Source organism: Elephas maximus, chromosome 6 (genome assembly GCF_024166365.1).
Source record: "Elephas maximus indicus isolate mEleMax1 chromosome 6, mEleMax1 primary haplotype, whole genome shotgun sequence".
Taxonomy (NCBI): domain Eukaryota; kingdom Metazoa; phylum Chordata; class Mammalia; order Proboscidea; family Elephantidae; genus Elephas; species Elephas maximus.
Window position 1 is genome coordinate 33052558 of NC_064824.1, and position 11835 is coordinate 33064392.

Consider the following 11835-nt stretch of genomic DNA (forward strand, 5'->3'; position numbering starts at 1 on the left):
AGGGAATACCTTGGCTCATAGCTTTTAAACAGTCTCTCACAGTCCTCATTTATGTAGCCAATGACATTATTTTTTTAAGGTTAAAATGTTCTGCACGTAGAACAAAATCAATAGTTCTTCTATTATTTCATCATTTTCCCAATCAGGTCCCAAATGTTAACAAAAATGATCCTACCCATCTCCTTTCTTCCCCACCCATCACTCCCACCCCCAAATAATACACCAGTAATAGCCAAAAACTACACACATGCTATGCTGTAAAAACGCAGCGTTAACACTATTGGCAAGAAGGCTGTGAGTTGTGGAGATGCTCTTTGAAGATCTACAGCATCATCTCTTTGCTCTCCCAACACCCACTCTAAAAGTTTTGTCCTTCATGGACGGCCCTTTGCTTTTCTCAGCCAAATGCAGAATGGGTTGCCTTGAAACACTTACCCCTTCCCCTCCACTGGGATGGGTGTGCCATCTATACAGCATGGAACAGCTTTAAAGCACTTGGGCTGCTGCAGGGCACAGAAACCACACCGGCTCTTCAAAGGACATCTTGTCAAGCCACTTCTGTGGTGTCAAGTAGAACTCCTTCCCTCTCCACTTTAAACCCACGGTCATGTGACAGGGACTGGTACTCAGTAGAGTTAATTCTTGTCATCTTTTTTGTCACCATCCTCGGAGGAGTAGGAATGCCACGTCAGCCTTTCCTCACAGAAGCACTTGACATTGGCTTCCTTGGCAGGGACCAGGTCAGCCTCATCAGAGTTTTTCCATTTCATCAGGAACATGAGCTCGCCACTGAAGTCTGTAGCTCCAATAATATGCTCCGGCTCCAAACCCCAGGCAATGCCTCGTGGCTTTCTGACTCTTCCTTCTTCTTCTTTCGTTTACTTTCCTCTCCCTTCTCTTCCAAATCAGGGTCAGCTTTGCTCTTGCCTCCCTCTGATTTATCTGTCTCATGAGCTGTCTTCTGTGACTGGAGAAACTCAGCAATGAGGTCGGGGCAATCCAGGTTCTCTTCTGGCTCCCACGTGTTGTCTTCATCTGAGAAACCCTTCCACTTCAGGGGGTACTCTACTTTGCCCTTTACCACTTGACGGTCGGGAACTTTATCCACCACATATTCTTCTTCCTCCTCTTCTAGCACCTCCTCCACTTTCTTCTTGTTTTGGTTTTTCCCCACAGTGCCCGCCAGCTTTCTAGTGTAAAAGGTGACACTGCTCAGAGCAGCGCCCAAGAGCCCGAGGGGAATCGGTGCCATGCTACTGGCGCGTCGGTCAGGGGAGGGACGCCCACAAAGGCAACGTGGCGAGTAGCCACGGTCGAGCCCCTCACTGAAGCGACATATGGAAGGCCCGGGCCAACGGCCTTCCACCTCTGCGGAAAAAAAGAGCCTCCTCTAATGCAGTTTTCAATAGTTAATCAGGTCCACCTCTGGGTGGACTCGAACCTCCGACCTTTCAATTAGCAGTACAGCACGTTAAGCTTTTGCACCACCCAGGGACTCAGCATGTGGAGAGGAGGGCAGAATCCTGGTCCTCGCTGTATCAACTCCCAAATTCTGGGCAACTCTTTTTTCACCAAAGAATGAGTCTCGCCAGCTGTAACTGTTCAGGCACCTGACCTCTGGGGCTGGGACAGACTAGGAGACAATCCATAGGGTTTCCGAGTAGCTGTCTGGTGAATTCTTTCCTGAACAAGTTGAAAGACTCTTACAGATCAAACAGTTTTATATATCTGAACACATTGTTTAGCTCCATTTCAAACACCTAAAATATTTCCCACCAGCATACATTTCAGGCAAAAGACCCCACACAGGCAGTTTGTGCAACAGCTCCAAGAAACCCTCTTGTATAATCAATTGAATTCATTTCACTTGGCTGCTCAATTACTGCCAATACGCATCACTCGAAAGTCATTTGTTTTATAGTTATTTGGCCTAGTAAAGTTAATCACCTAGAAGCATTACAAAGTAGGTTTCTTCTTCTTCTCTTCCTTCTTTGTGGCAAATACAAAAAGTAGTTTGCAAGCATCATGCTGGCCTCCTCTGCTCTTGTGTTCCCCCAGCATGTATCCCTACCGTTTTTCGCTCCCACTCACCTCTCCAGCCTCACTGTGTGTACTGGCCAGGTTCACTCACTCGCTTCCTCAGATCCTCACCAATGCTCCCACTGGCTAATCCTTGACTAGGCCACTCTTTCTTGTCATCCTGGTCTCAGTCTTCAGGTTGCCTCTTTGAAGGTGCTTTGTTGTCAGTTGCTGCTGAGTTGGCTCTGACTCATGGCGACCCCGTGTACAGCAGAGTTTGCCTGGTACCTGTACCATCCTCATGATTGTTGGTATGTGTGAGTCCATTGTTGTGGCTGTTATGTGTTGTCGTTGTTAGGTGCCTTTGAGTCTGTTCTGACTCATAGCGAACCCTATCCACAACAGAACTAAATGCCGCCCAGTCCTGTGCCATCCTCACAATTACTATGTTTGAGCCCATTGTTGCAGTCCCTGTGTCCATCCATTTCATTGAGGGTCTTCCTCTTTGTCGTTGACCCTCTACTTTACCAAGCATGATACCCTTCTCCAGGGACTGGTGCCTCCTGATAATATGTCCAATGTACTTGAGATGAAGTATGCAGTGCCTTCCAATCTAGAAGGTTCATCTTCCAGCACTATAACAGACAATGTTCTGCTGTGATCAGTAAGGGTTTCATCGGATAGCTTTTGGGAGTAGATCTCTAGGCCTTTTTTCTTAGTCTGTCTTAGTTGAAAGCTGTCTATCATGGGTGATCCTGCTAGTGTTTGAAATACCAACGGCATCACTTCTAGATCACAGCAACAAGCAAGCCACCACAACATGACAAACTGACGTACAGGTGGTTGCACTAAGATACTCTCATTTTAATTAAAAGACTGTTTTCTTAATTTCTGCTTTTCTTACTAGATTACAAGCTCCATGTGGACAGGTACTTTGTTCCAGCTATTTTGAAATCTATGCCCAAAACCTACCATAATGGTGGCAGCAGCAGCACCATTCTTTTTTGTAGGATTGATGTCTAGAATGTGATGGCAGCACTGAATTTTCCTTGCTAGTGGGTTTTTTTCAAGAAAGTAACATCTGTGTCAGATTTTACACAATTGTCATTGTGCAGCCATGACCCAGATGGCAGTCCACCAAACTTTCTGGGGCAACTGATTCGAAGTCAATGGTTACAGAGTCCTTACTTGAAAGTGTACATGAGTTGCTAACTGACAGGTAGAGAAAAACAGCAAATCATATTAAATTCTCATTTGTGAATAGAGATATATGCATCCCCAGGGAATTCTGGAGATATTTGTGAGGCAGAATCATTCAAACTCTGTATTTTCTGGTAAGTCTTAGGAAGGTAGCAACAAAAATAGAAGTTTTAGGAAATTCAGGCAAAAGTAATCTTCTCCAATGAAGCCCAGGATACTCAGGTTACATGGGTATCTGCTTTTTAAAAAATACCAAAAACCAAACCCAGTGCCGTTGAGTTGGTTCCAACTCATAGAGACCCTATCAGACAGAGTAGAACTGCCCCAGACTGTTTCCAAGGAGCACCTGGTGGATTCAAACTGCCCACCTTTTGGTTAGCAGAGTTAGTGACCCTTAAAGCTACTGCATTTTGATTTATAATACATATGTACGTATGTGTGTGTGAGTGTGTAAATTCATCAGGGCTTCGAACCAGTTCAGTCATGGCTGACAAAGAGAAACTGGAACAGACTCGAATTTTTAAAGTTTGGGTAACCTGGGATCATAACCAGAAGGGGAGAAATTACAGGTCAAAGCCGTGGAATGGGAGACTCGGAGCAGACTTAGTCCTTTTAGGAGCCTGATGAGTGCAATTGGATTATTACTAGGACTGAAGTATTACCGGGACTGAAGAGAGCAACATATATGCAAAGCGATGTGATTGGTTGCCATCTTTGAGAAGGGCACCACTGTGTCTGACAGGCAAGAGATTTGGTTGCTATGCAACATATACTCTGCCCTTGTTTTCTAAGAGGGAGACTAAGTTTCTAGCAGGGCTTTGACCCATAATTTTTCCCGTTCCAGTTATGGACCCAGTTCACCCAAATTTAAAAAATTGGGTCTGTTCTGGTGTCATTTTCTCAGCCATGACTGAACTGGGAAGAACTGGTTTGAAGCCCTGAAATTTATATTAAAAATCATGTATATATAAAGATTATATCCCACCACACCCATATAATATTTATATATTGTAACTATAAGATTTATGATTGCGATCTGGATCGCACAAAAAGTCTGAATTTTGCTGTTAAGACTGCATAGTCAAATCACTACCAATACATAGCAGTGTAGACCTATTTTAGGAATGGCCTTAAGGGGAAATATTCTCATATCCTTATGGACATCCACATGCAAACATGTAAATCCTGCTCTACATCCATCACCCATGGCATTTGAGGGAATAATAAAGAAATTGCCAACTTCTGTCACAAGGCAGACCTTACAGTCTGCATATGAGAATAATTTAGACCTTTAGGAACCATTTTTATGGCCCTTATTGTGCTTTTTGGAAATCCTGGTGGCGTAGTGGTTAAGTGCTATGGCTGCTAACCAAAGCGTTGGCAGTTCAAATCTGCCAGGTGCTCCTTAGAAACTCTATGGGGCAGTTCTACTCTGTCCTGTAGGGTCGCTATGAGTTGGAATCGTCTCGACGGCACTGGGTTTGGTTTTTTTTGTTGTTGTTGTTGTTGTGCTTTTTGATGTTCGCTGATTTGAAAAAAAAATATAAAATCCACTAGCATTTTGTATAACCTGTAAAAGCCCATTGACTTCTAGTTGATTCCGACTCACAGCAACCCTATAGAATGGCGTAGAACTGCCCCATAGGGTTTGCAAGGAATGGCTGGCGAATTCAAATTGCTGACCTTTTGGTTAGCAGCCATTCTCCTGACCACTGCATCACCAGGTGTTTTGTACAGACATATGTAAAATTCTTGACATACTGACCAGATATTGACTGTCTTATTTTGTCTTCATCTGTAACTCAGGATAGAATCTCAGCCTATATTTTGATCCCGAGGTATTTGCTTTGACTACTATATTGTGGAGCCTGTTTTATCCACAGGAAAGCAAAGAAACTCAACCTGAGTGAACAAATTTGCCTCTCGACAAAGCTGCTGTGTTTCCTGACAGGAGAAGCTCCAAGCCCCTGTTTAAAGTAATTGGTGGAGGAAGTCTACGAATTGTATGAATTGAAATGAAAAACCTTAGTGATGAACGTTTATAACGTCTGACACATTAGATTCACTCCGTCTATATATCTCTCTCTGGAATAATAGTGATTTATACAAATTGTTTTCACTGCGATTTATATCAGTGGAAAGACACCACCAGATATATGGAGGATTTTATTTGCTCAAAACTGAATGTCTGTTTAATTGTATTTGCCATTAAATGAAAATGCTACCCTCTGGCAGGCCTGTTTAGATATAATGGTTAATTTCTTTTGTGGTTTTATAACTTCGACCTCTTCCACTTGGGCCATACTTGAAAGTATAACTTTCTCTTTCTTTCTGCAAATATATGTATGTGTTTATGTCACAAGTCTGGTAACTATAACTTTGTTACTCCAGGAACTTTATTGACTGAGTACGTTTTCTCTTGCCCTTGTGGAAGGAAAAACAACAAACTTAACTCTGGCTACTACAATGCCTGCAGGTATTTTTGGTTGTCACATCTGAGAAGGAGTGCTACTGGCCTCTAGTGGGTAGAGGCTAGGTATGCTGCTAAACACCCTGCAATGCACAGGACAGGCCCCCCACAACCAAATGTCTAGCCCCAAATGTCAGTGGTCCCAAGGTGGAGAGACCTTGAATTACAGAACAATTTCCTTGGAGCAATGGAATTACATTATCAAGCTATGTCTGCATAAAACCAGACATTTCGATTAAGAGTAAACAACTTTGTAAAATCAAAATAAGCCCATTGATCTAGGCCTATATTATCTAGATTAATTTCCTGGGAACCCAATTGCACTTTTAGTTGTAATGTGGAATACTCGGAACTTCTGAGTTCTTTCTGGCTGCTTCTCCTCGGCCACCTACAGGAAGGGGCCTCCCCTGGAGTTGGTCAGAGTTCAGCGTGCACTCATCCTTTTTTACAGATCCATGTCTTTGAAGCAAAAGAGTGGAAATCACGATTTTGGCTACGTTTTCCAGGACGCAGCACTATCTCTACTCCTTGTCTACCTCCCCAACCTCTCCTTCTCTGCCCCCTTTCCCTATTTTATCTCTTCCTCCCAGTCTTTCCTATTAAGTATTACCCAAGGCTCTAACACAGAATCTGTTTCTTCTCTTCTGAGTTTTCTCCTTGACAACCCTATTTATTTTCTGGTTTCAGCAATGATTTCTAGGTGATTATTACGCACGCAATTTAAGCTTCTGTTTCTCTTCCGGGCACCAGCTCCTTTCCCCAACTCTGCTGCTTTGAATAAAGGTGCTTCCCCTTGTCTCCTTCTTCAATCTCACCACCTTCATGTAGTCAGCGATAAATAATTCAGACTGCATCTCAAGCAGTTTCTTCCCACCTAAACTTTTCTTCTAGTGTAAGTCCTGTATAAAATGGCCGTGAGAATCCTTGTAGAGGTTCCCTTTATTACTGCACTGCCAAAACATTCAGTGCAAATTCTTCAATGTGTGTAGTAAGTAAAACGCCCTCATCCTGACATGCAACATCCTTTACAATACGGCCCTAACCAATCTTTCCTGCTTCAACACTGGGTATTTCCAAAGGAAGTACACAGTCCAGCCAAACCACCTACTTCTCAATGCTGAATGAGCCTTTTATTTTCTTACTGTGTGTTTTCTCAAGCATACGCCCCCCATCTCCAAACTCTGGAGGTAGGTAGGCAGCCTTTTCTTTAAGCCTTCCTTTATCTCTACATCCAACGTCGCCTTTTCCTCCTGTGGAAACCCAGAGTAATGTTGTCACCCATTTTTTCAATGATTACCAGGTGGAATGGTCATTTGTGTTCTTGTCCAATTTCCTCTGTTAAATAAACTGTATACTGTTTGATCAAGGACGTGGATTGTGTCTTACATATTGGTTTTTCTTCTAAAGCATTGAACGCAAAGTGCTGTACATGATTTGTTGTTCAATAAACATTTGTCATATTTGAATGGCAATCTGTGGTCATTGGTGCTTATATCTCCCTTTTCTTCTTGTCCTACTTCTTCATCTCCTAAGAGGACATTTTATTTTTTACCTCAAATTCTACTCACATGTAAAGCTAAACTCATATCCTCCTGTGATTACAAGACTCCCCAGTTACAAAAATTTCCTTATTTTTGTCAGTGGCAGGGCATTTTCTTATTACCCATGCTAGAAATATACACCTCAGCTGTCATGTTTACTCTTTCTTTTCCTTCTTTATTTTTAAGGTCACCAAAAGTCTTTCACTGAATTTACACCTTCATTTTATATATAAAAAAAAAAAAAACCCATTGCCATCAAGTCAATTCCAACTCATAGCGACCATATAGGACAGAGTAAAACTGCCTCATAGAGTTTCCAAGGAGCACCTGGTGGAATCGAACTCCAACCTTTTGGCTAGCAGCCACAGCACTTAACCACTAAGGGTTTCCCTGCATTTTATAGTGACCTCTATATTCCTGAAATTGGACACTAGTAATAATAGCTAGCATTGTTTTGAATACTTGCTATGTGCTAGGCACTACCTAGGCACTTCATAATCAGTAATTAATTTAATCCTCACAACAGTCTTATCATGCCATTTAACAGACGAAGAAACTGAGACCCAGGGAAGTAAAATGACTTCTCTATAGCAGCATAATCATAAAGTGGTGGGCTGGATGCAAACCCAAGTAACTTGGGTGGCATTTTCTTTTAGCCCTATTGCAAAAATCAGACAAATTTCCTCTTCTAATACTAATGCTCATTACAAAAGCAGCAGCAAAAGTATGAACACAAAAGACCTCAAAAAAGTGATTTTTACAGAAGCCACCAGTAAGTTAGAGAAAGCATTTTGGGCCCCAAAAGAAATAAAGATGAGACCTGCTCATAATTTTCCTTTCTGATGCCCATAGTACTCACTGGGAAACAAGCAGAAGTCCTTGTTCTCTTGGAGTTGACATCTTAAATTACAACAGAGTTCAAACTCCTGCATCCAATGATAGTGCTTTACGTGATATGACCCTGCTAAGAATTCAGGACCTGGTTACATCTAATACCCGTTGCTGTGGAGTCGATTCCGACTGATAGCGACCCTATAGGACAGAGTAGAACTGCCTCATAGGTTTTCCAAGGCTGCAATCTTTATGGAAGCAGGCTGCCACATCTTCCTCCCTCAGACTGGGTGGTGGGTTTGAACTGGCACCCTTTTGGTTAGCAGCTGAGCGCTTAACCACTGTGCCACCAGATCTCCTCTGTGTTAATGTCTAATAAAACCCTTTGCCGTTGAGTCAATTCTGACTCATAACAACCCTATAGGGCAGACTAGAACTGCCTCACAGGGTTTCCAAGGAGTGGCTGGTGGATTCAAGCTGCAGCCTTTTGGTTAGCAGCCTGAGCTCATAACCACTGCGCAAATATTAATAGTTGTTCAATATGTAGTGTGGTTAGTTGTCCGATATGTAGTTGGATTAATTGAAGGTCACTCAGTGGTCTTCACTTGGCTGATTTCTGGGCTCATTGTTCATGTTGCCATGGGAATTTGAGAAATGATTTGGCCTGACCAGAAGGCAAGAGCAGTTTCTGAAAAAGGCATTGGGAAAGGAAGCAGAGAAGTGGCTATCAGAAGAAGAAGAAGAATAAAGGAAGATCAGAGCGTTTAAAGGGCAGTACATGGAGAATCCCCATATTATATGCAAAGTGATCATTTTACCAGCAAAGGCATTGACATCTCATTACTCAGCAAAGCTTTCCAAGTTGGTTATTTGGAGGACACAGGGTGAGGTGACCAATACTAAGACTAGCCTGAACTTGTATACAAGACAAAAGCAGGGGCTGGAAATGGAAACTAGTTATAGTAACTAAAAATTCTTTCTTTCTGGTTGTTGTATTTTGATATACATCTGAAGTTGCTATTTCTAATAATTAACTGGGCTGAGTGGCCTCTTTCCTATTTATTGAGTGCACACTGCATGTGAGGAACCCTGCTGGGCACTGGAAGTAGAGAGGTTTAACTCCCTGTGGCAGATGCTGCTAATTGCCACTCAATAGGGTAGCTATGGAATTGACTTGACAGCAGTGGGTTTTGATCTGGTATCCATTCTCCTATTCTTCCATAAAAATGCAACACAATTTTTATTTAGAGTAACAATATAACTAGCCTCCTACTACTTTTTACAGCCTGTCTTTCAACAGGATATGGACATGTGAATACGTTACTGCCAAGGCAATATATGCAGAGGTGAAGGAACCCTGGCGGTGCAGTGGCTAAGCACTCAGCTGCTAACGGAAAGGTCGGCAGTTCAAATCCACCAGCTGCTCTGCGGGAGAAAGATGTGGCAGTCCGCTTCCATAAAGATTACAGCCTTGGAAACCCTGTGGGGCAGTTAAGCTCTGTCCATAGGGTCACTATGAGTAGGAATCTTGACAAGAATGGGTTTGGTGGTCTTCCATGGGATTTTACGGGGAATTAACTCAGTTCTATGGCCTTTTTCCCCTTCTTTTCTTCTACTTTCTTACTGCCTGTAATGAAGCTTGAACTCCAGAAGTCATCTATGTCCACAAAACAACCTTGAAAATAGGGACATCATGTTTGGTAAAGTAGAAGGTCAGTGGAAATGAGGGAAATCTTTCATGAGATGGATTGACACAGTAGCCACAATGGACTTAGCCATATCAGAGATCGTGAAGATGGCGCAGGAAGGGGAAAGGTTTCATTCAGTTATACATAAGGCTGCCGTGAGTCAGGGTCGACTCGACAGCGACTAACAACAGCAATAGTGAGGACAGTTCAGAAGAAGCTTCCACAAGGCTAGAAGGAGTTAGGTCACTGAGAAATCATCAAATCATCATAGAAGCTTGGACTGCCTTTTATGTGCTTTATTTCATTGTTATTTTGGGTTTTCTCTTTTATGCAGCCAAACTAATCCTAAGAGATATAAACAAAATACCCCTTTGTAAATTGCCAAATATTAGTTTTACTGTTTTTTTAAAATAAAGAATCCTGCTTACAAATGGTTCCTGTGTGTTTCCAAAGATTTGTGAACAACCATGTTGTTGATACAAAGACTACGTTTATAATTTTTTATCCATGTTGATTATATTCATGTAGATAGTTTATTTGTTCACATTTATTTAAATAAAATTTTCAATTTTCCCCAGTGATTATTTGGAGTATATTAAAAGAAATGAAAATGTAGCAATTAGTAAACACCTAGTTATATTTTAGGGTAAAACTGTTTTTTGAAGGCACAAATATTCACTGAAAAATATAATCTTTTTATGTCATCAGCAAAGAAATAGTAAGGTCAGCCCCATCTGTTATTTTAACTTTAGTAAATTTATGTATTCCAAAAAGAGCTACCTAACCAGTATTTATTTTCTCCCTCTTCTTTACTAAAACCAGGTGCCCTCAAGTCGGCTCTGACTCCTGGTGACCCCATGTGCATCAGTGTAGAAATGTGCTTCACGGGGTTTCCAGTGGCTGATTTTTCAGAGGTAGATTGCCAGCCCTTTCTTCTGCAGTGCCTCTGGGTGGCTTGAACCTCCAACTTTTTGGTTAGCAGACAGCACATTATCTGTTTGTACCACCCAGGGACTCCTTCTTCACTAACAGATCTCGATTTCATGGGTGGCAACAAAGAGCTCAGCTTAGAATACAAAGAAAGAAACAACAACAACGAAACAACTGCTTTGCCTTGTCTCCACCTCAGACAATGCCGGCCAAGTAGTGCAATTCTGGCCAACAGGGTACAAGTAGTAGTGGACAGAAGCTTCCTGCAAAGCTCCTTTAAAAGAGGCAGGCTCAGCAAGTTCATGCCCTTTAGCCCAGTGCAAGCAGGAGAGTGGCCGATGGAGCAGTCATCTTAAGGCTTTTAATTAAAAAGCCAAGAGAATTGCAGATACCTGGACCAGAGAGCACCAATGCCTGCAGATCCCTGACTTTCAACTTCTCACTGTGTGTAACCTGTTGCTGTCGAGTTGATTTTGACTCATAGTGACCCTATAGGACAGAGTAGAACTGCCCCCTAGGGCTTCCAAGGAGCAGCTGGTGGATTCAAACTGCCGACCTTCCAGTTAGCAGCCACTCTCTTAAGCACTGTGCCACTAGAGCTCCTCTTTGTGTGTGCAAAATACAAAACCCCAATTTGTGTAAGTTACCAGCAGTCAGGCAGACAAATTCAATTAATGGCTGTTACAAGGCTACAGGGGAAAATAAATAAATAAAAGGGGGATGAATTATGTATTTTAGGAGGTGGAGTGTTAAGAGACAATGTTTTTTTAAAAAAAAACTTTTCAAGACAGTTTTCTGCACTTTAGATGGGGGTTGGCAAGGTTTCATTTTCCCATTATCTCTTCAATCTTGAGAGAAGCAGTAGTCATTTCAGCCTGTTCTTCTCTCAGTCCTTAACAGAGGCACTCTTCCCTCAGGGAGCTATTTGTGAGCCTCTTACTCATGGATAATTCAGAGATTGTGGCACCTTGTTCTTTCTTTTTTAGTTCTTTTCCCTAATTTCCAACTCTTTCCTACATCCCATTGCTTTCCTTCTTCTCAACTTTTCTCCTTTGCTTTTTTGTACTCTTATTTCTTATTCACCTCCATTTATTCTTTTTTTTTTCTTTCATCTACCTTTCCATTTTATTCATTTTAAAAATGTATATTACAATTG

General features: G+C 42.0%; 1 pseudogene; it reads right to left on the reverse strand.

Annotated features, from left to right (window-relative positions):
- Positions 1–573: 573 nt before the first annotated feature.
- LOC126078165 (chromobox protein homolog 1-like) lies at positions 574–7383 on the reverse strand (annotated as a pseudogene).
- Between the last annotated feature and the right edge of the window lie 4452 nt (positions 7384–11835).